The sequence below is a fragment of the Vombatus ursinus genome, unplaced genomic scaffold (genome assembly GCF_900497805.2).
Source record: "Vombatus ursinus unplaced genomic scaffold, bare-nosed wombat genome assembly UNPS02015358.1, whole genome shotgun sequence".
Lineage (NCBI taxonomy): Eukaryota > Metazoa > Chordata > Mammalia > Diprotodontia > Vombatidae > Vombatus > Vombatus ursinus.
Genome location: NW_020955136.1, coordinates 211,522 through 227,007, shown reverse-complemented (window position 1 = coordinate 227,007; position 15,486 = coordinate 211,522). Strand labels below are relative to the sequence as shown.

The window sequence follows — 15,486 nt, the reverse complement described above, 5'->3', positions numbered from 1 at the left end:
TGCAAGAATCCCCTCTGTGATGTAGAAAGTCAAAACTGAAAGTTGCCTCAGAGGTCATGCAGTCTATCCCCATATCTCAAGAATGACTCCCCACCATAACATACCCAAGAAATGAATACTCAGTTCAATCAATTCAACTCAACAACAAGCATTTATTAAGAGCCTACCATATGTAAGGCACTGTGCTAGGGCTGGAGATATCAAAGCAAAAATCAAATAGTCTTTGCTCTATAGAAGCTTACATTCCATCAGGCAGAAATTCTAAACAGATATACAAAATACATATGAAGGAAGAACAAAGAAATCACATATTTGAACTGCTTACATAACATGGCATTAATAGATATTTAGAGAGAACGTGAGAGGCAGGGTTTCACTGTGATCAGAGAGTCAGATTCATTGTGAGGATACTGTGAATTCAAGTTCCACTTCTTACACATATTGGCTGTGTGACCCTGGGCAAGTCCCTTAAACTCTCATGCTCCAGGCAATTTTCTAAGACTCTGAGTTTGTAGAACAGTTGCCAATCTGCATACTGTATTGGTAGAGAGAACTTTTATCTTGGGAGCTCCATACCAATGAGAGAGAGAGATGGGGGTGCAGTGGAAATACAGTAGGAATATACATTCTTTTAAGTATATATCAAATGCTCACAAGATGGCTGACATACTAGCCATGCAAAATTTCAGAAGGCTGGAATTATACATACTGTATTTTCAGATCATAATGCAATAAACAGAATTAAATAACTACAGCATTTGATTTGTTAAGCATTTATTTAGCACTTCATTAATAAGTGCCTAATACATGGTAGGCACTGGAGGTACAAAAACAAAAACAACAGAAAAACAACACAGTTCCTGTGTTGAAGGAGCTTATATTATAGTGGGTAGGTAAAAATGTACACAGAAAAATAATACAACATATTTATAAAGTACATACAAAGTAATTGGGATGGGGGAGGGCACTAACAACTAAGGGATCAGGAGACAACTCCTGAAGGAGGTGGCTCATGAACTGAACCTTGGAAGAGGCTAGGGATTCTATGGAGAACAAGTGCATTCTGGGCATTGAGTACTGTGCAAAAACACAGAAATACGAGGTGGGATGTTGTCTGTAAGAAATGTTCACTAAATAGCTTGAATGCAGAGTGCACAAAGAAGAGTAATAAACCCGGAAAGGCGGGTGGGAGCAGACTAGAAAGGGTTAAGTGCCCAAGGAATCTCTCTTTTATCCTAGGGGCAATAAAAAGACATATGAGCACACTGAGAAGGAAGTGACATAGCCAGACAAGGGCTTTAAGCACTGTGCTAGTGATAGGAGGGCAAAACCAAGAGTTCCTGCCCTCAAGCATCTGACATCCTACTGGTGCAAAGCAAGAGTAATAGCTACAAAACTATATGGAAATTGAAAAATAACACAATAAACAATGATTGGGTTAAAGAAGAAATTAGAAAAATAAAAGAATATTAAAAAGACAAGGATAATAATACTATATATTCAAACCTATAGGAATCAGTCAATCTACATTAATAAAGAAAAAGGAAAATATTATATATACACACACATACACATACATACACACACATATATATATACACACACACACACACACACACACACACATATACTTGTTCCTAAAGACTGTAAGAAAGGAACAGTTTTTTTTTTAAAAAAAGGGAATTATAAAGGTAAGATCAGAAATATAAGAAAATGACAATTTAATTGATAACAAAAACCAAGAGCTGTTTTTTTAAAAGAACATCAACAAAATTAAAAAAACATTAGAAAATCTAATTTAAAAAAAAAAAGAGAAAATGCATATCAGCAAAATTACAAATGACAGGGGGCAAGCTAGATGGCACAGTGGATAGAGCATTGGCCCTGAAGTCAGGAGGACCAAAGTTCAAATCGGGCCTCAGACCAAACACTTGACACTTACTAGCTGTGTGACTCTGGGCAAGTCACTTAACCCCAATTGCCTAAAAAAAAAAATTACAAATGACAAAGAAGGAGTAACAATACAAATTAAATCAAAAGTACTTTTAGATATTAGATATACTATACACAGCTATATTGTGACAAATTAATATCTATAAAGATTAAAAACTGCTGAAGCTGGCAAAATTAATAATTTAAGAAAACCATTCTTGGATAAAGAAAAAATAAGGTAAGATATTAAAAAGTTAGCTTGCAATAAAATGCCCAGACAGATTCACAGCAGAATTCTAATATTCTAAGGACAAATAATTGCTATGTTACATAACTTATTCATAAATATTGAGAAAGAACATTATTAAACTCCTTTTATGGGGGAAATATTGTATCAATTTTAAAACCAGGTTAAGATAACATCTAAAAAGACAATTATAGGCCAATTTCCCAAATGAATATAGATATAAAAATACTGAATAAAATATTAGTCAAGAGACTACAGCAATTCATTAAGCACCCTATTCATCATGGACCAAGCAAGTTTACACTAGGCATGGAAGGCTGGCTTAACTTAAGGAAAGCTGTCAAAATAATAGAACATATAAAAAAATTATAGCAATGTAACTAAAAAGTCTAGCAACTGTAACAAGAGAGAAAAAAGATAACTAGAAGGATTAACATTGGAAATGAAAAAGTCAGAATATCATCATGTGCAGATAACATGATAAGGTATCTAGAAAAATCAAATAATCAAAACCCTTCAGTCAAAAAAGTAATGGAAACAATAAATGAGTTCAGTAAAGTTGAAAGATACAAGATTAATCCACAAAGTCATGTGATACTTATTTGTTAATAATAGAGATTAAGAAAACAAAATAAAAAGAAATCCCTCTTGCAATAACAGACACTATCGAATATGTAGAAATCTACCTACCTAGGAATACACAGGATCTGCAGAAGGGCAGCTGTACAACTATAATGACCAAAATAAAGGAGGACCTAAATAACCAGAGGGATTGGTGATGTTCATAGATTGACCTGAATAAGATAGCAAAAATAACACTCCCTAAATGAATTTATATATTTAATGGAACAATAAAAATACCAAAACATTTCTTTATAGAACCAGAGAAAATTACAAGGAAATTAATATAAACAGGTAGGCAGGAACAGTAAGGGTCACACTGGGGAGAGAAGCTGCAGAAACCAATTATCAAAACTAGCATTAGAGGGGAAAAAAAGTATTAGAAGAAAATATACCAATGAAATAGAATAGACACAACAGACATGCAATTCAATAGACACAAAGAAATCAGTTTTTGATAAGCCTATACAAAATAAAAACTGGAAAAGATTTGTTATTTAATATATGTATTCAGGAAAATTACTTGGCAATGAGATGGAAAAGGAATTTTGACCCACATCTTATAATGTACAGCCTAGTAAAATGCTAACTATATGAGAAATATAAAAACTAGAATAATATGGGAGAAAGCAGAATAAGGTATCTGTAATAATTGTGGAAAGGAGATTAAGTTGTTTTTCAGTTGAAAAATAGAGAAGATTATTAGGAAGAAAAGGATTGACTTCATATATAATTTTTTTTTTTTTTTTTGCTTAGGCAGTTGGGGTTAAGTGACTTGCCCCCGGTCACACAGCTAGTAAGTGTCAAGTGTTTGGTCTGAGGCCAGATTTGAACTTAGGTCCTCCTGACTTTAGGGCTGTGCTCTATCAACTGCGCCACCTAGCTGCCCCAACTTCATATATAATTTAACAATTTCTCTCCAACCAAAAGCAATATAATGAAAAGGAAAAACAATCATAGATTGGTAGACATATCTACAGCAAATATGACAGATAAAAGCTAGACATCTAAACTATATATGAAACTGTTTAAAAGTTACATGAGTAATTCCTAGTCCACAGTGCATAAATGGTTCAAGGATGTGAACCCGTAGTTTGCAAAAGAGACAACACAAATTATTAATAATTACTTTGAAAAATGCTCAATTTCACCAAGAATCAAGGAGCTGTAATCTACGACAACTTTGAAGCCCCACCTCAATTTATTTGCCAACAAATTGGTAAAAAGAAAATTAAGGCAACCAAACTCAAAGCTGGTAGAATTGTGAAGAAGAGATAGAGTCATCTGTTGAAACTGCAAACTTGTACTTATTTTGGAGAACAATTCTGCAGCAAAAGTTACAAAAATAATCAAATCCTTTGACTCAATAATTATCCTACTGTTGAGGATATACCCTGAAAGCATTATTTTAAAAAAAATCTACCCGTTCTAAGATTTTCATAGGAATATTATATGTTATTAAAAAAAAACCCTGAAAACTAGATGTTGAATAATAGAGAAATGGTTAAATGAAATATGGCACAAGGATGTAATGGAATAAAATATCGCCATTAAGACTGCCAAGTATGAGGAATACAAAGAAATCTAGAAAGACCTACATAAAAAGTGAAGTGATAAGAACAGACCAGAAGAATGGAGTATTAGCATATAGCATTAACTATAAGAGGAAAGGCAAATTAGAAAGAATGGACTAACAAGCCTGATAAGGCCTTAGAGTAACTGAAAATTTCTTAAGATGCTTCATCTGTTACAATTATTAATTTCAGTGTAAATAGTCAAGTTTAGTTGGATGTACTCATATTCAATATTAAGCTTTTAGTGAAATATTTAAATTGTATACATATATACACAAAATGCAAAGCAATTAGCGAGAAGACACTAATAACTGAGGAGATCGATAGGAGGTAGCCCTTGAGCTGAGCCTTGAAAGAAGCTAGGGATCCCAAAAGGTGGAAATGAGGCAGGAGAGCATTCCATACATGGGGAACAACTTGTGTGTGAGATGAATGTCACATACCTAGAACAATTTGGCTGAGATGTAAAGTATGTGAAAAAAAGTAATGTGCTATCAGTCAGGAAGGACAAGTTAGAGCCATTTTGTGAAGGGAGGAGATTGTATTTTATCCTAGAGGCAACAGAGAGTCACTGAAGCTTCTTGAGCAGAGGACTGAGTGATGCAGTCAGACTTACTCTGCTCTTTATCATTTATATCTTTTATATCATTTATATGCTCTTTATATCATTTATAAAAAGGTAGACGATTTCTTTTTTTTTCAGAGCTAGTACAAACTGCTTCAGAGCATTTTTTCCTATTTTCCTTTCCTAATCACTCCTTCCACTGAATGGGTTTCACTTATCGCTCCTTACTTTTTTTCCTTCTTTCCCAGTCTCCAAAATCTCAAAGCAGTAGGAGTGGGTATCAAGAGTTATGAGTGTGATCAGGGTCAAAGGGAAAACAGAAATAAGCAAATTCCCTTCTTCCTCACATCAGGCCCCAAACTAAATACATCTTTAGTGGAAGATTCCTGCTTCTCTCAATATTTGTTGTTGAGTTGGTTCAGTCGTGTCTGACTCTCCGTGACCCCGTTTGGGGTTTTCTTGGCAAAGATACTGGAGTGGTTTGCCATTTCCTTCTCCAGCTCATTTTTACAAATGAGGAAAGTAGGGCAAACAGAGTTAAGTGACTTGCCCAGGGTCACACAGCTAGTGTCTGAGGCCAGATTTGAACTTCAGAAGATGAATCTTCCTGTTTCCAGGCCCAACACTCTATCCATTGCAGCACCACCTAGGTGTCCTTATCGCAATATAATGCTTCACAAATAACCTGCGAAATGGACAGTAAAAACAAAAGCTGACATTTATACAGCTTTTTATAATATGCAAGGCTCTCATGTGATCATCACAATAGATATCGCCATTTTACGGCTGAGGAATGCGAAGTTCAGAGCAATTAAGTGACTTGCTAGTAGATCTGGGAATACACAGCCTAGGTCTTCTGACTCCACTTCCATGTGAAAAGTTATGAACTTTTAATAATATAAGTGCCTCGAGTTCCTATTACTAGAATATTACTGAAAAGTAGTGCCTGAAGTCTTTCAAAAGTTGCCCAGTCAATAAACATTACATGCCTCCATGTGCCACTGTACTGCTCTTTTGGGTTCTCTTTTTTGGGTGGACAGTAAATGCTTACTGATAGATAATTAATGGACAATTAAGGAAAATATATGGAAGTTCTCAATATCATAAGAAACATGACTGTAGTATTGGTGTAGTACTTATTTCAAAATATTCAAACACTTCTTAATACCCTGATAATACTCATTTCATAAAAAGGGAACAAAAAGTTCAAATGGAAGTCAAAAGTAATATTCTCTCCCCTCCTCCATCTAATTAACAAAATTACAGAAGGTGCCATCACATAAAGTTGTTTGTCACTTTCACAGCCCAAAGCTCATGACCTAACACCAGCAAACTGTCATTACAACTTGGCTCCTTGGCCCTCACGCCACCCTGCATCTCTCAACATAAGCACAAATCAAATCCGCACAAATGAAATCCAGGGATTTCAGAAGCCATCTCGATCAATCTCCACACAGAAGGAATCCCCCCTGTAATTTACTGGACAAGTAGTTGTCTTGCCTCTGCCAAAAAACCTCTTGAGAAAGGCTAGTCCACATTTGAACAGTTCTAATGCTGAGGAAGTCAAGCCTCAGCTGGCCCCATTGCTCCTGGTTTTGTTCTTTAGGGCCAAACAGAATGAGACCTAATGCTTCCCCTGCATGACATCCTTTCAACAATTCGAAGACAGATATTCTATGCTCCCCTGAGTCTTCCCTTCTCCAGGCTAAACCTGCCCAGTTCCTTCAAATGATCCTCATATGTCTTGGATTCAAGGATCTTTAATCATCTCAGCTGCCCTCCTCTGGATACTCCAGGTTAGAAATGTCCTTCTTAAACGGTGTTGCCTGGAACTGAACACAATCCACATGAGGTCTGATGAGGGCAGAGAAAAGTGACACTATCATCTCCCCATTCCCAGAAGTGATACCTGTATTAGTTCAGCCCAAGGTCACAGTAGGGTTTTATTTTTTTTTTTATTTTTTTTGCTTCCCCATCATTACCAATGATTCATACTGAGCTTGTAATATAAGCTTCAAGGCCACAAACTCCCCTCAGATTTTTTTTTCCAGAACTGCTGTCTATTCATGCCTTTTTTTTATAATTGTAAAGGTGATTTTTTGGTCTCCAAGTACAAAACTATATTTACCCTTATTGAGTTTAATCATATTGAATTCTCACCAAATACTTTAGCCTGTCAAGATCTTTTTGTATCCTATCACTCCGTGTTGTTAGCTATCTTTCCCAGCTTTGTGCCATCCACAAATCTGATGAACATATAATCTATGCCTTTATAAAAACCAATGATAAAAATGTTCAACAGCACAGAGCCAAGGGCAGATTTCAAGGGTACTTCTCTGGAAGCCACTTGCCACAGTAACATTGACCCATTCACAAATACGCTTTGAGTCTGCCCATCCAACCATTCTGAATCCATTTGTTTGTATAATCATATAATCTACATCTCTTCATTTTTTTTCTAGAAGAATAGCATGAGATATTTTATCACAAGCATTGCTAAAATTTAGGTAAACTATAGCCACAGCATCCCCCCATCTACATGTTTAATTATTCTGTCAAAAAAAAGGAAATAAAAGTTAGTTTGGTTCAATCTGTTCTCAGCGAAGCTGCCATGCTAGTGCTTTGTAATGACTGCTTCCCTTTATAGATGTTCATTGACCAACTCTTTAACGATCCACTTTATGTTTCCAGGAATCAAAATCAAGCCCACTGGTCAATAGTTGGAAGACTTTGGGGTATTTAGTTTTTGTTTTTTTTTTTAATTGGGATATTTGTCCTTCTTTGATCTTGTGGAACCTTTCCCATTTCCCATGGTCTTTCAACTATCTCTGACAGTGACTCATCAATCACACCTGACAAGTCTTTCAGGGCCTCAGGAGGGCATTCACCAGGTGGCCTGAATTCATCAAGAACAATTAAGTATTCTCTTACTATCTCCTCTCCTTACTTATCTTAGGTCTCAACTCTCTGTTAGTCATTTTTATTCTCTCTAAGATAAAGGTCATTCTCCTTTGCAGAGAAAATAGAAAATTAGAACGAAGCAGCTCTGTGTTTTCTCTGTTGTCAATTATCAGCATCCCATCCAGCCTAAGCAAAAGTCCTAGACCTCCTTTGATCCTTATTTTTCTCCCAATATGACTAAAACAAGTAAAAACAAAACTTTTTGTTGTCCTTAGCTTCACTCCCCAGTCTCAGCTCAGACTAAGCTTTAGCATTACTGAGAGTATTTTTCCAGTACTGTGCTGCTTTCTTTAAATCATCTTCTGTTACTTGGCCCTGTTTCCATCCTCTGTTCATTTGTTTTGTGAAGTCTAAGTCTGTTGGCGAGTTCTGTGTGTCTACAAATGAATCTATTTAGACAAATCCTATTCTTCCTCCTCATTAGAATTGTTTACTTTTTTGTTTTCAGAAGTTCATTTTTGAACATTTCCCAACTCTGGGAGCTGGCTTCCCTGAGGCATTTTACTCCATGAGATCCTACCTATCTTTCCTCTGAATCCTTCACAATCTTCTTTTTTAAAATCTAGGATGTATGACAGACTATATCCAGTTATTCTTTCTTCTGTTACAAACTCTAGGATGGAAATGTTGCTTCCCTCTAGGGTTCCCATCATTTCCATTCCAGCAACCAGCTCTTCCCTGCTAGTGAGAAGCAGTCTAGACAAGGAATAATTTTGAGAGGGTTCTCTCACCTCTTTCATTTTTGACTGTTGTTTTCCCTTCCTGATTTGTTCTCCTCAAAAAAAGGCTTTATGTGGCTCTCTGCCAGTATTGAGTTAAAGATATGGATAAGATTCTTCCACATATCCCTCCAGTGTTGTTTCAAAGCCACCACAAAGAATTGGAAAGGAGTGTGATGGCAAGTTTCCATTCTAGAAAAAAAAAAGCAAAATTCCAACAATGCAGCCAAGATTACATTATTTCAGATGATAAATTTTCATATCATATCTTGCAAAGTCAATGAGATTAGGTAGAAATCCAGGTATAGAAACAGTAATACTTTACCAAATGCTATCTTCAAGAATATTGATTTCGAAGAATATTGATTTCATGAAGGGGTGGAGCCAAGGGCTACAGAAACAGACATGGATTCAGTGGTAACCATGACAAGCAATTCCCTTAGAGATACTCCAAGGAATGGTTTGAAAGCCACTATAGTATAAGAGGCAGCATGGTGAAGTAGATAGAGTGCCAGACAAACTTCCTAAGATTTAGCTATTAAATAATATTCAGGTGCAACCTGCATACTTGGAGTTCTCCACAAATGACAATCAATCAACAAGCATTTATTAAATGCTTACTATATACCAGTTGCTGTGCTAAGTTCTGGACATACAAAGAAAGATAAAAAGGGCAGGAACTTGCCATTCTAATGGGGAGACAACATGTAAATAAGTAAGTACATACAAGTTATCCACAAAGCGGATGCAAGATAATCTTAGTGGGAAAAGCTCTAGAACCTAGGAAGGTGGAAGGACCGGAAGAATTGGGAATGCAAAAAATTGGCATTTAAACTGAGTCTTCAGAGACATCAAGAGGCAGAGGTGAGAGAGTACAAAAGGGAATATAATTAGGAGATGGACTGTCAAGTGTGAGGAAGAGCAAATAGGCCAATATAACTAGATTATAGAGTGCTTGGAAGATGTGTGTGTGCATGCATGTCATCAATCTGACAATTGATAATCAGCCAACAAGCTTTTATCATGCAACTACTATGTGTTGGATTTGGAGTTAAAATGACCCGAGTTCAAATCCAGCCTCAGACACTACTAGTTGTGTGACCTCGGGGAAGTCATTTAACCCTATTTGCCTCAGTTTCCTCATCTGTAAAATGAGCTGGAGAAGAAAATAGAATACCACTCAGCATCTCTGTTAAGAAAACTCCAAATGAGGTCCAAAAAATTGGACACAACTGAAACAAATGAACAACGAATGTGCCAGGCCCAATACTAAGTGCTACAGATAGAAAGAATGGCAAAAGACAGTGCCTGTTCTGAAGGAGCCCACAATCTAATGGGGAAGACATGTAAACTATTATATACAAACAGGATATGTGACTTGAGAGCAACCAGGGAAGCTAGAGACAGAGATTAGGAGGGAGAGCATTCCAGACAGGAGGATGAGCCAGAGAAAATGCTTGAAGTCGGAAGATGAAGACTCTTGTGCAAGGAACAGTAAGGAGGCCAATATCAAGGGATCACAGAGCACATGGGAGGAATGATGTGTAAGAAGGCTGAAAAGGTAGAAGGTTGTCAGACCCATGATTTAGGAAAGTCATTCTGACAGCCATATAGAGGATGGATTGGAGTGGGGAGAGATTTGAAGTCAAACAGGAGCTAGAAAAGATCTTGACAGACCATCCAGTCCATAGCCTGCCTTCCGACAAGACCATGCCAAAAACCTTTTGGACAGATGAGAATCTGTCAAGTGTTCCAAAGACCCCCAGTGGATATTATATGATCTCCCTTCCCCCAAATCAACTTGCTTTTTATACTTTCCTATTTCTGTTATTCTCTCAGTTATGCAGGCTTACAACCAGGAGATGATAGTCCTGAATCAGCCTGCCATGTTCAGTTCTAGGTGCCATGTATTAGGAAAGCCACGGATAAACCAGAGAGAGACTAGATGATGGCACCCAGGTGATGACAGCTAACATCTGTCTCATGCTTTAATGTCTGAAAGGTGTTTTACATATACAACAGCCCCATAAGGTAGATACTACAAATAATATTACCCCTATTTTATAGATGAGGAAACTAAGTCCCAGAGAGGTTGAGTGACTTGCCTATGATCACACAGGTAGTATGTGAATTTAAACCAGGATCTTCCGACTCCAAATCCATAGCTCCTTCCACTGTACCTTGCTGACTTAGTGGCATTACTGTCTTCAAGTAATCAAAGGTCTGTCATATAGATGGATTACACTTGTTCTGCCTGGCCCCAGAGGTTACAACTATGAACAAGGGGTAGAAGTTGAAAAACAGGCAGATTTTGGCTTGATGTAAGAAGAAACTTCTCAATCAAGAGAACTATTCCAAAGTGCAATGGGCTTCCTCAAGAAGTAGCAGAATTTCCTGTACTAGAGATTTCCAAGCAAAATCTGGATGACCCCTTTTTGAGTAAGCCATAAAGCAGATTCTTATTCAGGTATATGTTGGACTCAGTGGACTCTGAGATACTTGTAACTGTGGTCATTGCTTCCATGAAACACGAGTCATCTTTGAAACCTCTTTCTCAGGGGCAGCTAGGTGGCACAGTGGATACAGCACAGCCCTGAAGTCAGGAGGACCTGAGTTCAAATCTGGCCTCAGACCAAACACTTGACACTTACTAGCTGTGTGACTCTGGGCAAGTCACTTAACCCCAACTGCCTAAAACAAAAGAAAAAAAAAAACTTCTTTCTCAGCCCTCTACCCCATAACTCCCACAACACATCCAGTGCACTCAATTGGCCCTATTGATTTTGATTCTACAAAATTGCTTGCATTTCTTTCCATTCCAGAACTCACACATACTGAGTTTACAAATGCATTAGATGACTTCAGTAGCAGCAGCAACCAATTTGCCTTCAGAAACCTTCGACCTCATCATCAGAAAGTATGAGTCTTAAGTGAATTTTTTTTTTCTGCCACAGAGATGCATGAACTGCATATTATGGTGTGAAGGGATTAAACTCTACATTGGTGGACAGAACACTCAGACTGGTTAAATCACAGATCTTTTTTAAGCATCTGAATTATAAATGCATCTCACTGGGGCAAACATTTAAATCAATTTACATTCTCTGAGAACACACCCACTGATGGCCAAAGGCAATCCACAAAGTGAGTAATTTGCATGCAGATAATCAAGTTGGCCATCCAAGATCAGACAACCACTTGTTCACACTGTCCCACTGTGGAATAAAGTTTCCTGGTTCAATGTGACAAAACATGACTTCATTCTTCTCAGTGAATGATATTAATTAGGAGGTGAAATTGTTATATATTCCATTTCAGGGCAACATAGAGTCTCACAGTTTATTCTGGTGCTATTCCCTAAATAACTTGAGCTTGGGAAAGTGGTAGGGGTTGGGGAGTAGGGGAGAAGTATCTCATTAAACAAACAGTGATACTGTGGAGAGCTGTCCTGTCTCTTTAAAATAGAAGTTTTTTTTTTTAAGAGCCTGCCTTTCATGTTTGAGGGAAATGCTGCAGTCAGTTTTTGTTTGGGCTAGAATAAAGCTAATTGGGACACATGAGGAGAGACCCTGCTGGGGCCTAATTAGCACCATGCTGTAACCACAGACCTTTCATCTAGCACCTCAAGTTATCCAGGGATTACTATATTACACTTATTAAATTTAGCATATTTTAGCAAGCCAATCGCAATTTCATTAATAAATGTTTTAACAAATCAAGCTGTGTAACTGAATAATACACTCGATTTTGCTCTGTTTTGCTGAAATATTTAAAGCCCTTTGGAGTTAGACTCAGATGAAGGGACAGCAGCTTTCTGCTCCCCTCTGGTGCTGTGAAAACCTAGTACAGTAACTCTCATCTGGAGTGCTGTGATGTAGTGGTGGTCCTGGGCCTCAAGATTACTCTAATTAAGCAGTCAAAATGGTGGGGTGGGCAGCACCAGGGGAGAGCAAGCAGCCACACATAGAGGGTAGGTTTCTGCTGTTCTGTGCTTAGGGAGGGTGCATCATTGGCACTTTGTGGAATGTCAAGGAAAGAACTGGGACACCCAAAAACTGCAGCCTCTCACATTCTTAGGCAGACCTTCTCCTGTGCATATGCATTGTACTTTCTGCTAGAAATTTTAGAATATCTTTGCACTTCCCATAGCACCTTTATTAAGAGGATCTCAACACATAATCTTTACAACACTCCTGAACTTAATTTTGTCCTCTTTCCAAAGTAGACAGTGTTTACTTAAAGTGATGAGTTGGGATTGGGAAAAGGGGCAGAAGGGTGCATTAGATGACAGTCCAATCTCACCATTTTAACCAAGGGGAAAGTGGGTCCAGAGAAAGGAAGGGACTGGCCCAAGGTCATATATAATGAGATACTGATCACCTTTAGCATTATTCCAAAAGATAAAAGGTAGCACTCCCATTCCTTCTGCCCCTGAATCCCAGGAAGGATTTCTATACAGAAACAATTCCCAAGAACGTAGAAAAAGTCTACATGGGAAAAATTCTTAAGAGACTGGCAAACTCTTAACATTTCCAATCATCAATTTGCACTATCTCCCTCGTCACCACTTCTGAATGGATCTTACTTGATAATCTCCAGGTATGCATTCTATTTCTTTTTCTAGCCAGAAGTCTAATGTGTATCCTTCATTGTCAGCATTCAGATGAGCCACCGATTATTATGTTCATGATTAGAGATAAATAAAATCTTCTATTTCTTCATCAAACGTGACAGAAATGCCAGCAATATGACAAAGTACTATATATAGGTGGTACAGTGAATAAAGTATTGAGCCTGGAATCAGGAAGACTCATCTTCATGAGTTCCAATCAGGCCTCAGACACTTACTAGCTGTGATCCTGGACAAGTCACTTCACCTTGTTTGCCTTAGTTTCCTCATCTGTAAAATGAGCTGGAGAAGAACATGGCAAACCACTCCAGGATCTTTGCCAAGAAAACCCCAAATGGGGTCACAAAGCATTGGACACGACTGAAATGACTGAACAGTGACAACAGCAGCTATAAACATCTGAGCTGGGGAAGTACTTACTAGATCAGAATGCTACTCCTCCACTGGATGGATAGGACACAGAGAACAGGAACCTAATCATGGGGAAAAGGAAATGTCTATGTTGAATTAGATATTTAATCACTGATTTCTCCTTTTCTTAATTTCTGACTAGACTAGTAGAATAAGCTTTAAAGAGTAAGTTACAGAAAATGTTAATGTGTGGTTTTGAAATGTCTCTATATATCTTGACATATCTATACTGATAGAGCAAGCAGCAATGCCTATTGGATAGAGGTCTTGCCTTAGGCTCAGTAAGATCTGGGTTCATATCCTGCCTCTCACAAATACTGGCTATATAACCATGTCGCGTCTCTTCGCTTCTTTCTTAATGTTCCAGACAATTCTTTAAGACTAAGTTATGGAGGTATTGTCAATCTTGCCAATTAGTAGAGGGAGTTTCCCATAAAGATGAAGTCACACGTTTGGAACATTTCCCGCCTCCCCATCCCACTAAATAAATTAAACCTTACACACACATATCTACACATACACACACACACACACACACACATTCTTTCACTGCCACGTTCTTTCTGAGCTTAAAAGACACTGAAAAGGAAAGAAATTCAGGCTGGTTATAAAATGGACTTGAATTAATACTATATATTCTGTAAAGTGGATTTGCCTGCCTATCATAACATTAGAACAGACTGCTCTAGGGGATTTGTGGGGGAAGGGCAAGGAAGAAGCAGTATTCAGCTTCGGAGATAAGCCCTCAAGTTTCATGCAGGGGTCAGTGTTTTAGAGCTGGAAGGGATCTCACAGATATGAGGTCTAATCCTCTCATTCTGCAGATGAGGAAACTGAGACCCAGAAAGAGGTGACTTGTCTTAGATCACAAAGGGAGTAAATGACAAGAGACTGAATTGTGTCCCAGGTCCTGATCGCCGATGCAGTCCGCGCTCGTCCATGGCACCCCTCCCGCTCCAAGCCACATTTGTCCAGCTTCCAGCGCAGTCTCTTTCAGGCCAGCAGCCGCAGGAGTAGCCCACAACCAGGTACCCAAGTCCAGAGAAGGAGAGGAGCAGTTGATGCCTGTGACCACGGGAAAACCCTCCCGGACTAACAGGAATGAATGAGCTTGTCTACTCCCCCAACAGTAAACTTGGGGGTGGGGGGGTGAGGGGAGGTACTGCAGGTGAAGAAGAAAAATGGAAAGGGAACTATAAGGTGGCAGGTTCAAGGTGGTGTATGGGGAGGGGAACAGGTGAGAAGCTCTGCTCCAAGGGGAGGGCACGGCCCAGGGCTGCAGGGTGGGAGGCAGAGGCCACAGGGGCTGGGGAGGGGGCACTACCGTGGAGGGGGCACTACCGTGGAGGGCAGGTGTGGGCCAAAGGGCAAGGAGGCAGGGGGTAGGCTACCATACCTGCATGAGGTGGAAAGCTGTCCCCCCTACCTGTTCATGCCGGAGGCAGCAGCCATCCAGCCTGCGGACCTCAGATGTAGTCGTTGTCCACGTCTCTGCAGATGTACCAGAGGATCACGTAGAGGATGAGCAGGATGGCAAAGAGGAACAAAGCCACGAAGATGGCCTTGGTCACAGGAGACACTACGGACTGCATGGCCCAGATAAGACGAGGTCACCAGGGAGTGGGGAGGAGGAAAAAGGGGAGGTGTGGGTGACACCAACAACCCTCATCCAAGCCCAAGACCCGACTGCTTAGACTTGGGGGAAACTTAAATAGTTGCTGGAAAAAGCCCGCCTCCCTCCTCGGGGCGTCTGCGCAGTGCCCAGATCTGCGGGGGTGTCTAAGGCATCCCCCTCCCCATGTAGCCCCCCCTCTTCTCCCCATGCA

The 15,486-nt window shown here is 39.0% G+C and overlaps 1 long non-coding RNA gene across 1 annotated transcript in view; it reads left to right on the top strand.

The window, feature by feature from the left end:
• The window catches only part of LOC114031993, a 31,173-nt gene extending 15,939 nt beyond the window's left edge, over positions 1-15,234 (top strand). The window contains exons 2-3 of the long non-coding RNA XR_003567794.1: positions 14,568-14,688; positions 15,158-15,234. This is a non-coding gene — a long non-coding RNA (uncharacterized LOC114031993). The remainder of the gene's footprint in view (positions 1-14,567; positions 14,689-15,157) is intronic.
• The last annotated feature ends 252 nt before the right edge of the window (positions 15,235-15,486 follow it).